Consider the following 21,277-nt stretch of genomic DNA (forward strand, 5'->3'; position numbering starts at 1 on the left):
GGGCTCATTCGATAAAAGTAAATATTTTATTTTACTTTCAACTTTTTAATATTTCACGATCAATGCATTTTAACTACGGTTAATAGATTTTACTGAATTTTTATAATATTAGAGAAAAGTTGGTAATTTTTATATTATGTCATAATAGTAATAAGTATAAGTAAGTTTTTTATATGCTAAAATTAAAGTGTGCTAAACTTTTATTTTATAAAATTACTAGTTATTATATAATGATAGATAATTAAAGTGCTTACGTGCTTAATAAATGTAACTATTTATTGTATTAAAAAACTAGCTATTTTTAAAAATGAATTTTATTATACGCTTAGAAATTATTTTAATTTGCCAATATATTATCTAAATAAAAAATTGGAATGAACTTAGAAGAATAACTGAATAAGTAAAATGTGATAGTGTCAATTTTATAGTTTACAATTTTATAAAGGTGTAGGTCGGTAGCTGCCCCTAAGTGGGTGATTTCTTCCCTCAATGGGGCGATGAATGTTCCAGAGAAAATAGAAAAGAACAACAATAAAGAGCTAGCGATAATTATGTATAATATACGAACACTATTCGAAGAAAATGTGTCCCAATCGCGGTAATTTTTTTAGTTTTACGAAAAGAAAAAAAAAATCAAAATTACCTAATGTTCAGGTTTTTCTGACAGAGATTACTATGAGAATTTCTTTCTTTGGTTCGTAAAGCTGCACTTTTCTACATTCGACTTTCAGGCATGCTAGTGAGTCTCTTCTGCTTTTTTCAATTTAATTTTAAAAGCCTTTTCGAAGAAAGTTCATTGTTTTAAATTTCCGCCAAAGGAAAATTATTTATTCTTTATCCTACATATGCAAACGCGATTTAAAATTGCATTCACATTTAAAATTACATTCACAATATTACAATCACAAATCGTGTTTCGTATTTATACGATATTATATCATATATCGCGTAAAAAAGACAATATTATGATTCGTTTTCAAGTGACTTAATTATACAACGGAATTCGTATTCACGCGATTTCAAAGTTAAATATTGAAATTTGTATTCACACGATTTTAAAATCAAGCATCGAGACTCGTATTCATGCGATTTTAAAATTAAATATCGAGATTCGTATTTGCGTCATTTAAAGATCACACATTGATTCACAAATTTTAGATAAATAAATAAAATCTCACATTGATATTTTTAGGAAAAATGCTGGTAACATTCTGTGGATAAATGCTTCTTATACAGATTTTTTTTCTTGCTTAATTTTCAGGCATTTTTCTAATGTATAAAGTGTTCTTTCATATAACATTTTTGGATTTCTATTGTTAGCTTCTTTTTTTTAATCAAACTTCATAAAAATTAAATCATTTTTTAAAAAATTAATTCTAGAGATATAGTGGACCAAGCAAAAAGTAAATTTAACATTAAAGGGATTTTAAACATTCGACTGCTTTATTTGAGGTACTAAGGGGGTTATAAACATTCGACTGCTTTATTTGGGGTACATTTTCAAAATTAATTTAAGGATCAAAAATATGTCGAAATGTTATTCAGAAAAAAGTAAATTTTTGGAATCATTTCGAAACTCAAAATATCGTCAGTGCTTAACATTAAAGTTTAGCTATCAGACTGTATGTAGAAATACGATTCAGTCAATAGATTTTGTGTGTGGATATTATATTTTATCCTTTTGGTCGGCAATAAAAATATTTACATATGACATTATAATTTAAATGATTTATTTTTGCATTTAATTGTTTTCGGATAAGCGACTTTTATAATTATTTTTATTTCGTTATTATTTCAGTAGAACACTCAAAAAGTAAATTAAACATTAGGAGGCTCAAATATTCGAATGATCTATTTGAGCTACATTTTCCACTAAATTTTGAGAATTCCGTCTACATAATTATTCAAAGAAAGTAAAACCTAATTTCGAAACTCAAAATATCGTCTGTGCTTAACATTAAAGTTTAGCTATCAGACTGTATGTAGAAATACGATTCAGTCAATAGATTTTGTGTGTGGATATTATATTTTATCCTTTTGGTCGGCAATAAAAATATTTACATATGACATTATAATTTAAATGATTTATTTTTGCATTTAATTGTTTTCGGATAAGCGACTTTTATAATTATTTTTATTTCGTTATTATTTCAGTAGAACACTCAAAAAGTAAATTAAACATTAGGAGGCTCAAATATTCGAATGATCTATTTGAGCTACATTTTCCACTAAATTTTGAGAATTCCGTCTACATAATTATTCAAAGAAAGTAAAACCTAATTTCGAAACTCAAAATATCGTCTGTGCTTAACATTAAAGTTTAGCTATCAGACTGTATGTAGAAATACGATTCAGTCAATAGATTTTGTGTGTGGATATTATATTTTATCCTTTTGGTCGGCAATAAAAATATTTACATATGACATTATAATTTAAATGATTTATTTTTGCATTTAATTGTTTTCGGATAAGCGACTTTTATAATTATTTTTATTTCGTTATTATTTCAGTAGAACACTCAAAAAGTAAATTAAACATTAGGAGGCTCAANTTTTTTTTTTTTTTTTTTTTTTTTTTTTTTTTTTTTTTTTTTTTTTTTTTTTTTTTTTTTTTTTTTGAAACAGCACTATTGAAATATAAAATTCTTTCAGTGGACCTTAGCATCGAAAATCAAAGGTCATTCAAAAATCTTCGAAATAAGGCTGTTTTTTTAGATTTTAACAGTCAAAATTAACTAGTGCCAACAGTAAAATACAGAGGTATGTATTTCGGTGAATACAGAAGAATAAATAGTACTTTAAATTTCAACAAAATCAAAAAAGTCAAGTATCCAATCCTGCTCTTGACTCTTTAAAGACTGGCTCTTAATAATTAGCATAATGAAAGTCTAGTTTAGGTTTTCATATGATAACATGATTAGATTTCCATAAGATAGCATTAGGTTTTCATAAGATAGCTTATGAAAACCTAATTATTACCCCAAAATTAAGTGTCGTTTTTCTCTTTCTTTTGCTTACTACATGGAAAAAAATGGAATCTCTTAATAACTTATAATCTAATGATCGTATTTTCTCATACTAAGACTTATTCTTAATGACTCGTGCGGTTAACAGTGCTCCTCAACCTTTTAATCGCCGAGGATTTGATAATTGTACCACGTTCCGATGAAGGGGGTATTTAATTGTATTTAAAGAGGCCTTCGAAACATGTGGTGATGGATCTTAGCTTTATCTCGATCACTGTTCATAACGTCTCGAGCGTATCATTTAATCCGGTCCACCGCCCGGGGACCACTGATGCCCGCCACTTAATTTCTGAAGATCATATTTTAAGCTATGAAATCAAACACAAAAACGCATTTTATCTCAATATGGGAAGGAGCCGCAATCTAAAATATCTGACCCAACTCTCTATAGTAAAAAATTGTGTATCAAAAGCAAATAAACTTAAAAAAGTAAAATATTAGTTTAATAACAATAAAAGCCGGCGTTGAAATTCACAAATAAATATATTTCAGTAGTTTAAAATTGGCACATCATCTTCAGAGCAAAATACAGAAAAAAATGGAGGAGGAAAAATATCCCAAATCAGCAAGAAGTTAATAAAATTTAAAACTAAAACAGCCCATAAGAAAGTAAGAGTCAAAACACATAAGTACTTCCACCTATCGAAAGATATTTTGATCGATAGAATTAACTAAATTGAACTGATAATTCAATTAGTATAACTGATAATTCAATTGCATGGGAAATTTTAAAGCTCTATCTCAGGGGTGGCGAACCTTTATACACCAACGTGCCATTTTTTCTAAAAAATTGTTGAATGAGGTCATAGACGTGCCGTCAAATAATTTTGAATTCGTAATTATTGGGAAAATAATAATAGCACTAAATACTATCAACTCAAAACTCCTTATTTACATTGGAAAAAAAAACATTTTGCTATGTCTCAGTTATACGCGTAATTCAACTTAAAGTAACATCAGTGTGACTTCTGTTGTTGCAGATGAGATGACAAATAACTTATATTAGGTTGTAAGATGTTAGTTTAAGCAGAACTGTTAATTTTTTTTGCTAGTTATTTATTGTTAACTTGTTTTTTATGGTTATTAATTGTTTTTTTTTAACATTAATTGTACATTCTTTTATTAATAATTGTTTATTATTTTCTGTGTTTTAATTTAATTGTTACATATGCTTCATAGTGTAACAACATTTGTGTAATAACAATTCATAGTGTAATAACAAATGTGATCGGTGGCGTGCCCAAAATATTGTGTCAGGTGCCATAAATGGCACGTGTGCCATTGGTTCGCCATCCCTGCTCTATCTAAAACACAGGTCCGGAGTGCTTCGGGTCCCTGAGCAGATATATAAATATTTTATTACAAGAATACTCTGGTATATATTCATGAATTAGGTACCTGAGCAGATATATAAATATTTTATTACAAGAATACTCTTTGGTATATATTCATGAATTAGTAAACTATTACAAATGATACATAAAATTCATTAGCATATATTTTTAATTAATTTTACAACTGAGCTAAATAAATTTGGTTTCATTTCAGAATTTATAAATCAAAAGATAGCTTCGTTAATAATAATTATAACTTACTTAATCTAATATATAATTATAAGTTAGTTATATAACTATAACTTATAATGTATCTATTATAACTCACTTAGGTAAATACTTATCTTGAACAAAATATTTAAAGTATAAAATTTTATAAGGAAGTTTTAGATCATTAAAATGTATTTATTTATTTTTTTACATTTAATAAAACTCAAGAATATTTTATTAGAGTTTTTGCAAAACAATAATTTCAGAATGAATTTAGAAAACAATGATTTATTTTTTATGACTATGTATAACGCTTTTTGTTCTTAAATTTTATTTAGATATTACCGCATCCAACTGATCAATAAGTAACTTTAAAATCGCTATTTATTTTTAAAAGAAATTTTTTTTATTAGATAAATAATTAGAATGAAGATTAAAATATATTTTTTAAACAAATTTAATGATGTTTCAGGTTAATAAAATTTTAATTTTTTCTTAAATTTCAAGAAAATATAGGAATATTTTGTTAGGAATTTAAAACAATAGTTCCCACAGACAGCTAAATAAAAATGAACTTAAAGTACGCATGTATTTTAAGAGTGTATGCTATTCCAATGCATTAAAAAATATTAATAAGGCTTTTTTGCCATCTCCAGAGAATCCAATATATTTTTTCAAGGGCAACTAACCAAGGAGTTTTTCTAAGCACAGTTTAACCAAGTAGAAGCGTTCAAATGTGATAAGTAATTATTTAAATAATTCTCATACTATTCATTATTTTTGTCCATAGAATTAAATTTAGAAAAAAAGTATGGTCAGAATATCGTACACTGTTTTTGGCTCTGTGGGAACATCAAAAAACCTCCGTAATTTTTACCAATGCGTTTTAGTAATGATTTAGGTAAAATAAAAAAACTAAATATGGTTTTTCATTGTGTGATAAAATTTCGTAAATGTGATTAGTAACTTTGTCATAATACTTTAGACATTAGAACATGGCATAAAAACCATTTTTTCGGTTGCTTTTCAATTTTCTATTTTTTACTAATTGTGTCTTAATTTTGAAAAGCCGAAATTTCTGTAACCATATTGACGGAAAAATTACAAAAAGAATAATTTAAATCATGTATGGGTTTTTTCCCCACCAAAAATGTCGAGAAAAATTACCATACAGTACGGTAATTTTACCAGAATTTTTTTTCTCGGTGAAATAAATATTTATTTAATATTTACTGTCTACATATTTATTTAAATGAGTTAAGAAGATAAAAAAAAACATATTTTCTAATTTTAATCTATTAGGGCCTTAACTTTTAATTTAACCCAACAGTGCTCTAATTTTAGGGACAAAAAAATGTTTTGTTCAACTTTCGCTTCTTTTAAATTTTATTACACTCTAGCATTCGATATTTTTTATTCGAAATTTTCCAAGAATAAAACTTTATTTAACTACTGATTGATAACTTAATTTTCTGAGGGAATATTTTGTACCTCTTTTCATGCATTTCCAATTACGTTTTAAAATTTCACAATTTCTGGACTTTTTCGAATAAAACAAAAAGTTGCGATGCTGTTAATTTTATGGCATATGGATCTAAAATGAGCATTCGTTACTTTGAAACCCAACTATAATGCAAGGGCATGCAGAAAGTGAAGGGGAGCGGGGCACGAGGTCAACGCCCCAAGGTATCAAATTGACAAGTAAGCACACGAAAAATTTAAATTTATTGAAATAATTTTACTACTAAATTAAATTATTTTAACAGGTTAATATTTGGCTCAAAGAAAATGTAATAACAAGTTTTATAATAAAGTTTTAGGTGTTTAATTACTTAGGAAAAACATCACCTGCCCAAAGAAAAAAATTCCGAATCATATTGCGGTATAATGCATTGGTACTTTGGGTACATCATCCGTAAAATCTATTTTTGTCGTAAAATATAACACTATAAATTTTATAGTAATATTTATTTAATTAGAGTGATTCAGAAATTTTGCTGTAATAATTCTGGTGAATCAGATTTTTTGTTCCGTAAACATGCTCCAGTAAAAATGGATTTTACGGTAAAAAGTACCAGCACCCTGAGTGCCGGTGTTTTTACCATAATTTCATCCGTAATTTTACAGGAATTTTTTACGGTGTATAAAATCTAAATGTTTGCATTTATGAAAAAACACCGAAATAATTTTTTGGGATTTATTAACTACTATAGAATAACTTCATCTTACAAAAGAATTTAAAATATGGATTTTTTTATTATTATTTAATAGTTTTTTCTTGTCCAGGATTACACTCCTTTCTAAATGGGATAGTGTAATCCCCGTGCACCCACGCTCCTCTACGCGCCACCTTTCGTATGACACTCTTAAAGTTAAACATTACGCCCTTTTTGTTGCTGCACGTTAAACACCTTCCCTCGATGATTTCTTGTCAGTGATTTCAGCTATGAAATTAGTTAAAATTTAAATATATGGTGCAAGCAGCGTGTTTGAAATAATTAATATTTATACCAATTTGTAGGCAGTTTAACGCAAAGTTTACTTAGTTTGAAAAATAAATCTGCGGTAAATACGAAACTTTCGAAATTGAGATTTTCTTAGAAACACGTTTATCACAAGAGTATTACAGGTTAAAACCGTTTTGGTTGGATAAACATCTTTCATTACTACATCCTTTGGCTAAAATTTGACCTTGAAATACTAATCAGAATTTCAGACACAATAAGTGGCGATTTAGCACGAAGATTGGCAATAAAAATTACTGAACTCCCATTCAAGCGTGCAGGTAAAATTAACAATATGGAGAAGCTTAAAATAATTTTCTTTCTTGCTGTCTTTAGTACAAATAACTTTCTTTACCAGCGGGTAAAGTGACAAGCGTGTTACAAAGTATGCATATTTTCATAAAAATAATCTTATATATTTGTAAGCGATGGCGCAGCATGAAATATTAATAATAATAATAATAATAATAACAATGTATATATAAATATATATATATATATATATATTTGGAGAAGAAGGGCACATTTTTTATGCTTAAATAAAATCGGCTGTTTACTGTTTATAGTAAATTGGACAATATACCATGCATTTTATGCTACCTATTATTTCTTTTCAATCAAAACGCTATATAAGAGGTGCACGGAAAAATTAAATGTAAAAAAAAGTATAAATATTGTGCTGTTTATGGTTGGGTATTGAAAAAATAAATATATATTAGAGAGATAAAAATAACTGAATTTTAGAAGAAATATGGCCAAATAATTTATCAAAACATATTATAGTTTGCAACAAGGCGAATGTGTTCCGACAAAAACCCTTGTAACAAAATGACAACAATACAATCTAAAAGAAAAACGATGAGAATTAAATCTTTAACATGATGATGACAACTGCAAAACAAACCAAAATAAAACAGTCTAGAGTTCAGATAAAATGAAATTCACTTTTATTTATCTGTCATCAGGGCAGCAGCAGAAATCAACTCATGGTAAGTTCGGAATCATGGAGAGGTGGTAAACTTATGATGTGGAATTTTTTTGGCAGGAAAATTCAGAAAAACTGCACCAATTGTATATCTATTCTACGTCCGCAAAAGTTGGGCTCCACCGAAAACACCGGTCATCATGGCACATGACTCAGAGAAAGAAACACTGGATATGCATTCGTTCTGGATCATATCTTGGGGGGGAATGATGGTGTCAGCCCCTTCAAGGTGGATATCAAGATGTTACAGTCGATGATAGCAAACTCCTGTGATGAATAAATAAACAACGGATGCAGAGTTCAATTAGAACGCATAAATGGTGATGACGACAGATCTTCCATATTCTTCAGGGCAGCAAATTTACTATGTCAAATAAAAAATGAAGAAGGTAAAATTCATTTGTAAAACTTAATGCAGAAAGATGGCGATGATGACGCCACGTTAAAAAAATGTCCAGTCCTAAAACAGGACGGAAGGAAAAAATACACTCCCTTGCCGAGCTTGACTTGACTTGATATAAAATTTGATGAAGTACCTGCCCGCGGCAACGGGCATCTCACTTCTTCGTCTAAATTTTGCCCTAAGGCAACTGTGACTAATTGGTTTTAAGATGTTGTAGTAGTTTCCACAGAAAGACTGTGGACGTCCTGAGTGGGTGGTGGCTTGGTGGGAGATGACTGTATCTATGGCTTTTCTGCTATCAGTGATCTAAGAAGGCTGACTAATTCCAGATCCTTCAAGAGTCTGGATGCTGAGTCTGAGGTTCTCTTTGGCTGGGTGGGTCCTCTTTTCGGAATAGTATCTAGTGAGTCTATGAGAATGACTAGGAAGAGGAGGAGGAGCTTAAGATCTTGGCCCTGCCTCTTTCTCATCTGCTCGATTTTTATTGGACGAAGTCCAATACCTACTAGGCTTTTTTCAATTTCTGAAACCTCAACGTCGGTATTAAGTCCTTTGATGAGTATTTTCAGCTTTCTACAGGTATGTGGATTTTCTGACTGTCCATCTGTTGCAGGGGAAGTCTCATCTGTAGCCGAGGCTGGAGTTGGGGCTTCTTGCTGTATGGCAGTAGTAGTGGAGTCATTTTCCTTTTCTGGTTCGATGGTGGGAGTCTTTTTCTTTTTGCGTTTCTTGGTTGGTGGCTCCTTTAATTCAGGTTCTGACTTTTTCTGTTCTTTGGTGTCTGAATCTGTCTCGTTGCTTGTCTCAATTGGGACAGGGTCAACTGTTATTTCTGGAGTAGTCTCCATAATCTCTGAATCTGGAATTTCTATATCCATAGTAGTCTCTACTGGAGATGAGATCTGGTTTTCCGAATTAGAAGTTTCAACTGGTGCTGCAGTCTGTTCTACTGTTGCTTGCTCGGAGTTTCATTATCTCTTTAAATTCAGTAAGGCTTGTAGGCTGAATTTCCTTCAGGGCTTCAATAATGTAGAAATTCTCATTCTATGAGCTCATCAACATCCATATCAGAGTTAACAAACATCATAGATGCGTTGCCATATCCTTTACTACGCATTCGTTCCTTCAGAGCAGTGTCATCGTTGTTCAGTGCGCGAGCGGGTCGGAAGACCTTCCAGCCGCGGCTGAATCGTTGAGTAAACATGGTAGCTCCGAGCTCAGTCACAACACAACCTCACTCGGTGAAATCCAATGCTCGAATGACCCTTGCCGAGCTTCTTTCGCTCCTCATATTTATACGAGTGCTTGAAAGTTAGAGTACAATTCCCTATTTTTGAAAGTTGAGGTGTTATATCTATTATTTTTTTAGTGTCATTCCCACTTTCTGATGGAAATGCCAGTGTTACGGTTATAACAATTCGAACGATCGCATCTTACATGTGTGAGATGAAAGATACCGTGCCAGATGTTCGTCCAAGAAAAAAAGGGTGAGAATGGAATTTCTGGGGGAGAGTGTCCCAATTGCATTAAGGCTTAAAGGGGCGAGATTTGAATTGGATCAGGATTTTTAGATTAGCGTGTGACTCGATGTCACAAATATTAAAAGTGTCTTTAAATTTAAAAGTAATTATACATATTTAAAAAAGAGTTAGTACACCGGCTCTCTCCCAACCAGGGGCGACTTGCCCAAGGGAAGAATTTCATACATTCCAGGGGGGGGGTGATTGAAGTAAGTGTAATTACATTTGATTTTCAATACAGACCCCTTTGCATTCTCATAAAATGAATTTGGGGTATGCTTTGTTTAACTGCCTAATGACGAGTTAAATTAAGATAATGTTTGTGATGTAAAAAATGTTTGTGAAGCAAAAGATATATTCTAAGAGAAATGAGTCAGAGTGTGTCCATAAGTGACAAAAAACCTATCATGGCATTGTTTCCATTTGTATTGAGCTAGGCTTTTCAATTGCATTACAAATGAAAACAACTTACAGAAGCAGATGGGTCGTTGTAATTGTCTTGCGCCTAATTTGCAAGCTTTTGTGTTTGCGTGTATTCAGGATTTAGCGAGAGAGAAAAACTATCATAGACATTGCATTAAACAAAAAGTGTTGACAGTATACTGGTATGTAGTACTAATACTCTTCTTAATAATTGAAGTGTTGATCTACTTTGCTTAAATAATTAGTTTGTTAATCTAAAAAGAAACTATGAAGGTATATCACAATTTTCTATGGTTTTGTTGTTTAATTTTTTTAACTTGTTAAGAAAAAAATCTAAATAAATATAGTATGTACATGCTTTGATGGAGAATGAATTTCTAAAAACAATGAAAATGAGGGGATGTGTCAAAATAAGTGGGGAACCACAAAGTTAGTAACTTGTATCGGCAATAATTAAAAACTTCTTTCGTGAGACAACAGATTCAGGGGATGTATGAAAATGAAAACGGCATGCAATTAAATTGATTAATTAAGCATAAACCATCTAAAAAATTTATAAATAAGCAGGAGCATATTTTGTGGTTTAAAAAAAAGAAATGATCGACATTGAAAAAAAATCTCTAATATTAGAAAGCTATTGAAGGCAAATGCCCCCAAAGCCAACCTTCCCCGACGATATATCTTTGTAAGAAATTTTCTAAACTGGATACATAATTATTTGGATATATAGAACCAACAACTTGTACTTATAGATAGCTTTACATCTGCAAGATGAAGTTAGTAGGCTTTTCAACTTCAGCAATTTTTACAAAACACGAAATTCTGCGTAAAAAGTTTTTTTAAAAAAAGAACTATTTGTTATAATTCATGTACATAAGATCGTTAATAGTTTTGTTGGAGGACTTCTACTTGTTGTTTCATCACAAAAAAATAGGTACATGGGAAATTCTTATTATATATNGTTTGGCTTACTTTTGAAAGAGTTATCGCTATTTTTGTGAATTTTCCTTAATTTATGATAACCAGTGTATATACGGGAATACAACACTTTGGATAAAAAATTAATTTTAAATTTTCAGAACAGTTTATTTTTTAAAAAAATATTCATTTAGTAATCCTAATTAATACCTTCAAGAGCAGTGTAGTTTACGAATATTATGCAAATTACAATTGTTTAAAGGCATCCAAGTGCTAGGAAAAGACAACAAGGATTTTATAGTTTTTTACTTCCATGTTCTTCTACTTTTAAGTCTGGCACCTATATTTGTTATAAACAACAAGGATTTTTCAAAAAGCTCAGACTGAATAACATAGTTTAGTGTTATTAGTGATTTAGAGACAACATAAAAATCGACTTACTTTTTAAAATCGTCTTTTCTGTTCCTGCTAGAAGATTTATTTTAGCGAAATGGTTTACCAATCATGCATTTAAATAAAACATAATAAACACTAGGCGTGTAGATTATGTAGAAATAAGTGGTTAAGAAAATGTCATATTTTCGTGTGATATACAAATTATAGAGAGAAAAGCTTTTTTTTCATAAAATATTTTATAAATCATTGCTTGTGCACATACTCCGTCTTTAACAGTTTAGAAGTAAAACTTTAGACAGAAAAAAATGTCGTTTAAAAGCAAGTAATTATTAAAAATATCGAGGGTGACATGCCACGAAAATTACATTTTGAAACACACAATTTTAAATGTATATGTTACTGTGAATGATCGAAATCTAGAGAATGTCGACTTTTTCCTGTGAATGTCAACAATCACATAGTCGCTTTGATGAATGTCCGAAATATACGTTATATTTGAAATGATATTAAATTATTTGTATTTCTTCGATATTTTAATATTTTCTGAGAATACATTAGGAGAAACATGAGTGTTCGGAGTACTGGGCCTTAAAAAAACATCAGTGTATACTTAACTAAACCTAGTATATATTTGGGACCAAAGTGATTGTCAACATTCACTAGTGGAAGTCAACAATTTCAGTCATCCACAGTAACATATATAATTGTTAAGAGTGAAATTATTCTAAAAAGCTAATGTTAATTTAGCTTTTTAAAAACATCATTTTATTGTATGATATTAGATTTGTGTGGCAATAAATTGTCGCATTTGGTGAGAGTATCCCCAATAAATTCATAATAATGCGTTACGCAGTCGGTGTGAACATCACCTATAACAATAAATACGAAAAGGATGACTTAACACCGCAACTCATTTCATTAAACAAATTTTTCGAAAAATTTTCTTATTATTCCACCGAGTTTAAAAAAATACACTTTAACTAAGAACTAAATAAATTTGTTAAATTGCATTGAAGATTAAAGTGTGTTTAATTCAGATACGTTAATTTCCATGCAGCTAAGCTAGGAAATAGTGAAATTAACCGAATGCTGATGAAAAACTTGAAATTGAATTCAAAACAGAAATAATCAGTACATGTGCAATTTACTTAAATATACACTACCAACAAAAAGGCCCTGAAAAATAAACGTACATATTAATACACATAAGTGTATTTTCGGGAATATGTGGAGGTTGGTGTTAACTATGAGATGAAAGGACTACGCTTTAGTAATAAACAAATTTAATTAAAAAAATAAGAGATATGAAAAAACCGCTCCATCTGTGCGTTTTGGCTGAAGTGGATGTTGGATTCCCACATTGGCAATCCGACAAGAAGCACCTGCCCTCAGGTGGGCATATAAAAAAAAAATCCAAAAAATACTTACATAATAGCTAAATATCATTTTACATTCTTAAATACTTATGCATGATCTGAAAAAGATTTCAAAAGACATATTAATAATCAAAATATTAAAGAAATAATTTTCAAGATAAAAAAAATTGTTCTAAAGAAAATGTCATTTTAAGTAATATCATCAGACCAATGTTTAATGTATTCTGCACATGTACTGGTCTTTGAAGGTTCATAAAAAAAGCACATTTTTCGACATCAAAAGTATTATTAGGTTTAATTTTTGTTATCGTATAAGGTCCTATGTATTTCGGTTTCAGTTTCAATCCTGGTCCAAATTGTGTACGTTTTATTGCCACTAGATCGTTAATTCTGAAGGATGCAGATAATTTTCGCCGAAGATTTAATTTCGTTTGTTTTCATCTTGGACTTTCTGTATTTGTAGTTTGGCTTGTTTCCGTAAGTCGTCACGGCTGTTAACGAAGACGGCTTGAATTTCCTCATTCAGCAAATTTGTTATTTTCAGATCTTGTTTTGTTTTAATAGCAGTACCAAATAACAGTTGAAATGGAGTAGTATTAATGTTTCGTTGAAAAGAAGAATTAATGATTTTCTGAACGTCTTTTACATAAGTGTACCATTTGTTTGGATCTTCTATTGATAATTTGGAAATTACAGAAATTATGGTTGAATTAAAATTTTCTATTTGTTCATTTACTCTCGGTAAACCAGTAGTTACAGGAAAGTGTTCAATTTGTTCAGCACTGCAATACTCAAAGAACTGTTTGGAAGTAAATGCAGATCCACGATCAGAAATAATTCATGATGGATTGCCAAAAACATATTTTTGAGACTCTAATTTAGAAAGAACTTCAGTAGCGTCTGTAGATTTTGTTAGGTATAACCAGCAAAACTTTGTGAAAGCCTCTGTAACTGCAAATATGTATTCATAATTCTTGTTTTTGGTAGGCAATGATCCTAAATGATCAATATGATAAGTGTGCAGAGGAATGGATTCTTTTTCGATCGGATGTAATAATCCTTCTTATTTTCCACACTTTCGATTTATTAAAATGCAAGGAACACAGTTTTTAATAAAACGGTCTATTTTTTCTTTCACTTTAGGGATATGGAATTGATGTTTCAATGATTCTTCAGTACGCTTAGAGGCATAATGTCCGCGATCATGAGCATTTCGTATAATATCATTTTGCATACTTTCAGGAACGATAAGAAGTTCTTCACCATCAACAAATTTATATAGTATGCCAGATTTAAGAAAAAAGTCATCATAGGGTTTAGTTTTCAAAAGCTCTTTAACCGTTTGGATTTCACTATCTTCTTCCTGAGCTTTTCTAATTTTCGTAATGAGACTATCCTGTACTATCATAATGGGATATCTACTTAGCTCGTCAACATGATACATTTTAGAACCGGAACGGTGTTCAGTGATATAATCGAAATCCTGCAGCAATAATGCCCAACGCGCTATGCGAGTACACAAATCCTTTTTATTTAATGTCATCGCAAACGCATAACAATCGGTCGCAATTTTAAAATGTTTCCCTGGCAAGTAAACTCTAAATTTTTTTAAAGCCTGTACAATAGCTAAGACTTCGAGCTCATATCTGCTGTATTTCGCTTCGGCATCAGACGTTTTCTTACTCATAAAATATACCGGGTGAAACTCATTATCTTCTAACGATTTTTGCATTAAAATACATCCATAACCATTAATACTAGCGTCGCAATGTATTTCAGTATCATCCGCGCTTTGATTGTAAATACAAAGAACGGGTGGAGAAGACAAATTATGTTTTAAACTACTAAATGCTTGTATTTCATTCTCGGTGAATTTAAATTCACGATTTTTTTTTCAAAAGTTCAGTTAAAGGGTGCGCAATAATGGAGAAATTTAATATGAATTTTTGAAAATAGCTAGCTAGACTAAGAAATAATTGTAAATCCTTTCTATTTTTCGGTTCGGGAAAATTAAGTACAGCTTTAATTTTTTGTGGTGACGGGTACATTTTACCATTTTCAATTACATGTCCGAGAAATTCTATTTTTCTAGTTAAAAATGTACATTTTGAAAAATTTATCTCTAACCCATTAGCTGAAGTGAGTGAAAATACCGATGCAAGCCTCTCAAGACCTTCCTCTTCATTTTTCGATGGTATAGTTATATCATCCATAAAAATAATAATATAACCTTCATTTATTTGTATCAAATCCTTAAAAATAGTGTTAATATAATGCTGAAAAGCTGCGGGTAATTTGCAAAGGCCAAATGGTGTGCGTAAAAATTGAAATTGACCATTATGAGTGACAAAAGACGTATATTTAAGACTGTTCGGTTCAATTTCCAGATGAAAAAATGCATTACGCAAATCAATTTTACTAAACGTAGAAGTATCTTTGAAAATTTCCTAATATACCGTCAATAAGTGGTGAAGGGTAATTATCTTTAACTACATTTTTATTTAACGCTCCATAATCAATACAAACTCTTGGGGTTCCGTCTTTCTTTTTTACCACTACAAGCTGACTGGAATATTCGGAAGAACATGGTTCAACTATACCGTCAGCCAACCATTTTGTCACTTGGTCATCAACAATTTTACGTTCTGTATAAGGTAATCGACGTGGTCTATGAGTTATTGGCGTTTCATTTTTTAAATTTATAGACATTTGAATTTCGCAAGTTTTAGTTTTGGTAGGTTTATAATTTGAAACCATATTTTGAAGAGTTTCTTTTTGTGTTTGACGAACGCGAGATCCGATTTCTAATTCGAAATTATTTTTAATGGAAATATTGGAAATAGGAAATTGCTCAACGGGTTCCGTTCTACTATCTTCTACCTTTGTTAAAGTGATACCAGCGGTATTAATTTTTATTTCTACCTGTGTTAAAATATCCATGCCAATTATAGCATCATATGACATAATATTATCTCTAACTATACAAAAATTTGTTTTAAATTCTTGATCATCTATTACAAATTCATGAGTACAACTACCTATTGGTTTAATATGTCCGTTACCAAACGCTGCTAGTGTACCATAAAAATAAGTTAATGGAGGTGAGCCTATTTTATGATAAGCTTGGTTCCGCAAAATTGTTTTCATAGCTCCAGTATCAATAAGAGCATTAAATGAAGTATTATTGACATTACCAGTTTTATACATCTAAGAAGGTGAATGTGTAATTACGCTTACAGTGTTATCAGTTAGGTTAATAGGTTTATTATTACACTTAGAATCAATATGTCCAAATTTCTTACATAAATTACATTTCAAACCTCGTTGTTTATCAGGACACAAACGTGAAATATCTCCAGTCACACCACAATTATAACAAGTTTTTCTGTTTATCAAACTTAATATCATTTTGAAAATCATATCCTCTTACATTGCCACGTACTAAATTACTACGCTCACGTTTGGAAAATTCAGGGGGAAAGCGAGGATTTGTACGGGAAAAAGATTTTTTGTTTCAATCATTAACTATTTTTTTTCATAAATACGCTGGGGGAATACCGTCAATAGTATAAAGAAAAATCGGGTTTTTACAATTACACGCGAGTTCCATGTTAAATTACGTTGTGTGAAAATAGAAGTTTTTGCTTGACCGTGAAGTAAAGTTTTACAAAATATTATTTTCTGGGTATCACTTAAATGCGGCATAAAATTAAACGCGTCCTCAACATCGTTAAAAAATAAATGTATCCCATATGAATCAAAAGCATTGAATCGTCTCATTGAAGTTGATATTTCTTTTAAAAGAAAGTAATTCGAAGAATCAAATTCTTCATTCTTTGTTTTGTTACTACCCGATAAGCATTTGGGAGAGGCTTCAATGTCATCATGTACATGTACTGTTTCAGTTTCATCTTCTTCGCTCAATTGTGTATTAAAAGTTTTTATTCTTTTAAGTTCATAAGCGATTGATAAATTCTATCAATTAATTCAGGCTTTTTCCCTTCAACATCTAAATTTTGCACATTTAACACACATATTAATTCGTGTTCGGTAAAAGTATCAGAAATTAATTTTTTTCTTTCTTCAATGTTTACGTCAGGGGGAAAAGAAGAAAAGGATCGCAATTTCTTGCGTGAGTTACGATCAAACAAACCGTGACTATTGAGCAATTTCACAGTTTTTACATTTCCTGATTTTAGGAAATTTGCAATTGACTCAATATCGTTAAGAGATGCTATTATATAATAATTAATACAGTTTAAGAGAGAGAGAGAGTTCAAATCGAAAGCTGTACTTAACCGTCTGTGTTCAATTCGTTTGGTTAATTAACACCGTCTGTGTTAATTATCTTTCACAACACCGAGGTCACGACCAGAGCCCTCATGTGGAGGTTGGTGTTAGGTATAAGTTGAAATGACTACGCTTTAGTAATAAACAAATTTAATAATGAAAAAAAACAATAACAAGAGATATGAAACAACCGCTCCGTCTGAGCGTTTTGGCTGAAGTGTTACATAAGTGGGGTGGCGCTGCTGCAGTGGAGGTTGGATTCCCACATATAATATATTGAGATAGAGAGAAATGGATAGATATTTTCGAAAGATATGATGCCCATAAAACCAGTTTCAAATGAATAACGTAGAACAAAATTATTCGCAAGTTATACATCTATATATTCTATATTACATCTAAATACTATACATATATATGTATTCTAATCTATATATTATTTTAAATTTCTGTAGATATTTATGGGTATATATTGGTATTTACAGAAAATATGATGCCGATATCTTAATATGAAACTAAATTCAAATGAATACAGCGTTAAAAGAAATTATGAAAAATTCTCCAAGCGTCCACTTTAATGTTAGAGCTAACTATATTCAAGACTTCGCGTGTTTTGGTTTGAATAAAAGTTGTTTTAAAAAAATTCTATGAATAGTTCTAGACACATAGAGCTATTTCCTAAAAATATTATGCCTATATTTTGATATGAAATGAGCATAAATAATTTTATCTGAAACCAATTTGATATGAAACTAACGTTAACTAGCATTTTTATGCTAGCGCTATATATACTTTAAACTAGCGTATTATGGGCTTAAAAAGTGTTTAACAGAATTTTTATTTTTATTTTATTACCGTCGATGAACAGCCGACCCAATTTTATGGGTTTACGACTACTAATGTTCAACTCTGTAGCCCCTTGTAATTTTGAACCCAATCCAGAAGACAAGGGAACTCCTGGATTGGGAGAAATTTGCCTTCGTGGAGGATTTTTGATGAAGCTAACCCGCATTTGCGTTACATGGAGAGGAAGACCACGAGAACCTCACACGGTTAGCCTGACGGCAAGGGTACTCTAACCCATGATCCGTCTACCACTGAGAATATTTCACGTGGTCGGTGCAAGCCGGAATTCGTATCGACTGAGATTCGAACCAGGTTCGCCGCATTGGACGGCGAACACTCAATCCCCTGAGCTATCGTGGCTCTTAACAGAATTTTTGACATATATAGATTATATTTCCTCCATTTTAAAATGATATTAATTTCAAGTGGCAAAATATTAAGGGAAAAATCGCATAGTGTCCACTTTTACGTAAGCGTTATATAAGAGCTGACTTTCGTGCTTTGGAATAAACAAAAAAATTTTATAAATGTTTATTAGAATATAAGGGTATTTTAAAAGAGTACTACTCTGAAGTTTTGAAACCAGTTTTAAACGAGTCATACTCTTCAAAAAATCATAAAAAATTCACCCATCTTTATATTAGCGCTACATTAGCCCTTGCAATATTTTAGCAACAATTTGCTATAACTATTTCTAGACATAAATTGGTATTTTCCGAAAATACGACAACCGTCTTTTAATATGAAATCTATTTTAAATGAAACTCGAGTTGCAAAGAAATTATAACAAAATTACAAAAATTGCAAAATTAATGTTATCTTCATGCATTTCTGAACTTAGTGCGCTTTTGACTTAATATTTTCTTTTTTTAATTTTTTATAGAAATTTCTAGACTAATAAGGGTATTTTCGGTTGATAAGACACTCAGTTTTAACATAAAACCAGTTTCAAATTAATCTTGTGTTGCAAAATATAATCAAAATCTGTTCACTTTTATCTATTCTAGACTGCGTGTATTTTTGCCTAAATAAAAGTTTTTAAAACTTAATAAATATTTCCATTTGTTTTCAAAACTCTGACAATTCGCGTTCACCAAAAAAAGTTTAATTATGGCCAAATAAGCATTTTTTCTCATACTACGTAAACCTTTTGCGAAAACTACATAATGATTTTTTATGTGGTTTGAAAAAACGTATTTATAAATGCTTCAAAAATTTTAAATTTGAAAAACGTTTAAAAACTTTATAGTCTAACTATCAAAAAAATATTAATAATCAAATGTAATTTTTTTCCCTCCAATTTACATATTTTTACTTTCAATTAAATTTGAAAAGCAGTAGCGTAGAGAGAATGTTTAGGCCTAACTCTTTGATTTGATGCCTTCTGAAAAGAAGAATAAAATCACTAGAAGGGAATAATAAAACAAATTTAATTAAAAAAAAAAACTAACTTTGTCTAAGATATTTCTGTAAATTAAAAAAAAAGTTATTGTTCCTGTAATTACCACTGCCGTTTCCTGTAATATGAAAATATGAATTTCAATATTCGGAAATGCTGTAATTTAGCAATAAATTGCTTTTATGGGATATTTTTTCTTTTATTATTTATTTATTTATTTTATCTTATTTATTTCATTTATTTATTTCATGTTATTTTATTTATTTTATTTATTTCTTTTTTTAATTTACTTTATTTTATTTTTCCTTCCGAAAAAAATTATTTATTTAATAAAACATTGATTTAAGCAAATTCTTAAGAAATTGGAAAATTGCGTAGAAATTCATTTTTACCTTTCAATTAAAAATAGCACTTAATAAAAATTTGATATAATGCCCAAACAAAAATTGTTTATGATTTTACACCCACAAACAAGTTTTCAACGATATACTTTATGAATTTTGAAAAATGAGATCTATAACTACTTTATTTGTTAAATTACATTGTGAAATCTCAAAAATGTAATAAATTTCCTACATCACGAAATATTTACTCAATATATTTTTTAATTTTTCTAATTTTAGAGTGAGGGTATTTTCTTCGGAAAAATTCGAGTCTAAGTAATACATTTCAACTATTTAATGCCACGAGCTTGACCTTATTATAAAGTGATGGTTGAATAAGAGCTAAGATTGGAAAGATAAGAAAAACGAACTCTCTTAAAAGGAAGAAACTCTCAAGCCTATTTGTAAGAAAAAAATTTTTTAATTTAAATTTGAATAGAAAAGTTCCTAATTGAAATTTTATTTTTTGCCCAATTTTTAGAGAAATACAAGAAACTTAATTGGGAAACTTTAATGGGTCTCCTATTTGACCACCCCAGTACTCTGTAGAAAACTTGGTAAATCTTTAACCAGTATTTGGTACAAAGTTTCTAATTAACTAAAAGTTTAGTTAAATAGAAGATCATTTTATTTTAGTTACACCATAAATTGTGAAGTATGATTGAGCAATACTTCCATGGTGCAACTGACAGCACAAAAATTTGGTAAAAGACATAAAACTTTGACGATGACTGTAAACTGAACGATATTTGTTTACGACGCCATATTTTCTTTACAACTCGATCTCGGTGTTTCGGGACGACTAATTCATGCTGTTTCTAGTATCAACTCATTTAGGTTGGTAAATGTTTTATTTGAATTAATTAGAGTTCATTTCTTTTATGCTGAATTTTTAAATTTGGTTTGCGGTATAAAATGGTTAGAGGTATGTCATAAAATAACCTACTTCCGGTAAATAGTTTTGTTACGGTAAATAGCAACCTTGGCTTGCATATGAGAGCTTTAAAAATACCCTATAAAGGTTAAACTTATCTCTGCTTTTATATATATATAAAAAAGGAAGAATAAAAATCAGTGTTTCGCTTCAAAACACCTACTTTTGGTGCAACCTTCAACTGATATTTGGAGCTAGTGAAGATACCAAAATATGGTAAAATTGAGCTCCATTTTATGCAACCAGCAAATGAATACCGTTTTTTGGTGCCACGTGGCTCGGAATTTTTAACAGTGTATTCCATAGATTCTCAACCTTTTTAACCTTTTTA

At 30.2% G+C, this 21,277-nt stretch overlaps 1 protein-coding gene across 1 annotated transcript in view; it reads right to left on the bottom strand.

Annotated features, from left to right (window-relative positions):
• Positions 1-21,277, bottom strand: part of LOC107454254 (retinoid X receptor ultraspiracle) — a 150,790-nt gene that overhangs the window by 92,406 nt on the left and 37,107 nt on the right. The gene's annotated exons all lie outside the window — the stretch shown is intronic.

The sequence above is a fragment of the Parasteatoda tepidariorum genome, chromosome X1 (genome assembly GCF_043381705.1).
Source record: "Parasteatoda tepidariorum isolate YZ-2023 chromosome X1, CAS_Ptep_4.0, whole genome shotgun sequence".
Classification (NCBI taxonomy): domain Eukaryota; kingdom Metazoa; phylum Arthropoda; class Arachnida; order Araneae; family Theridiidae; genus Parasteatoda; species Parasteatoda tepidariorum.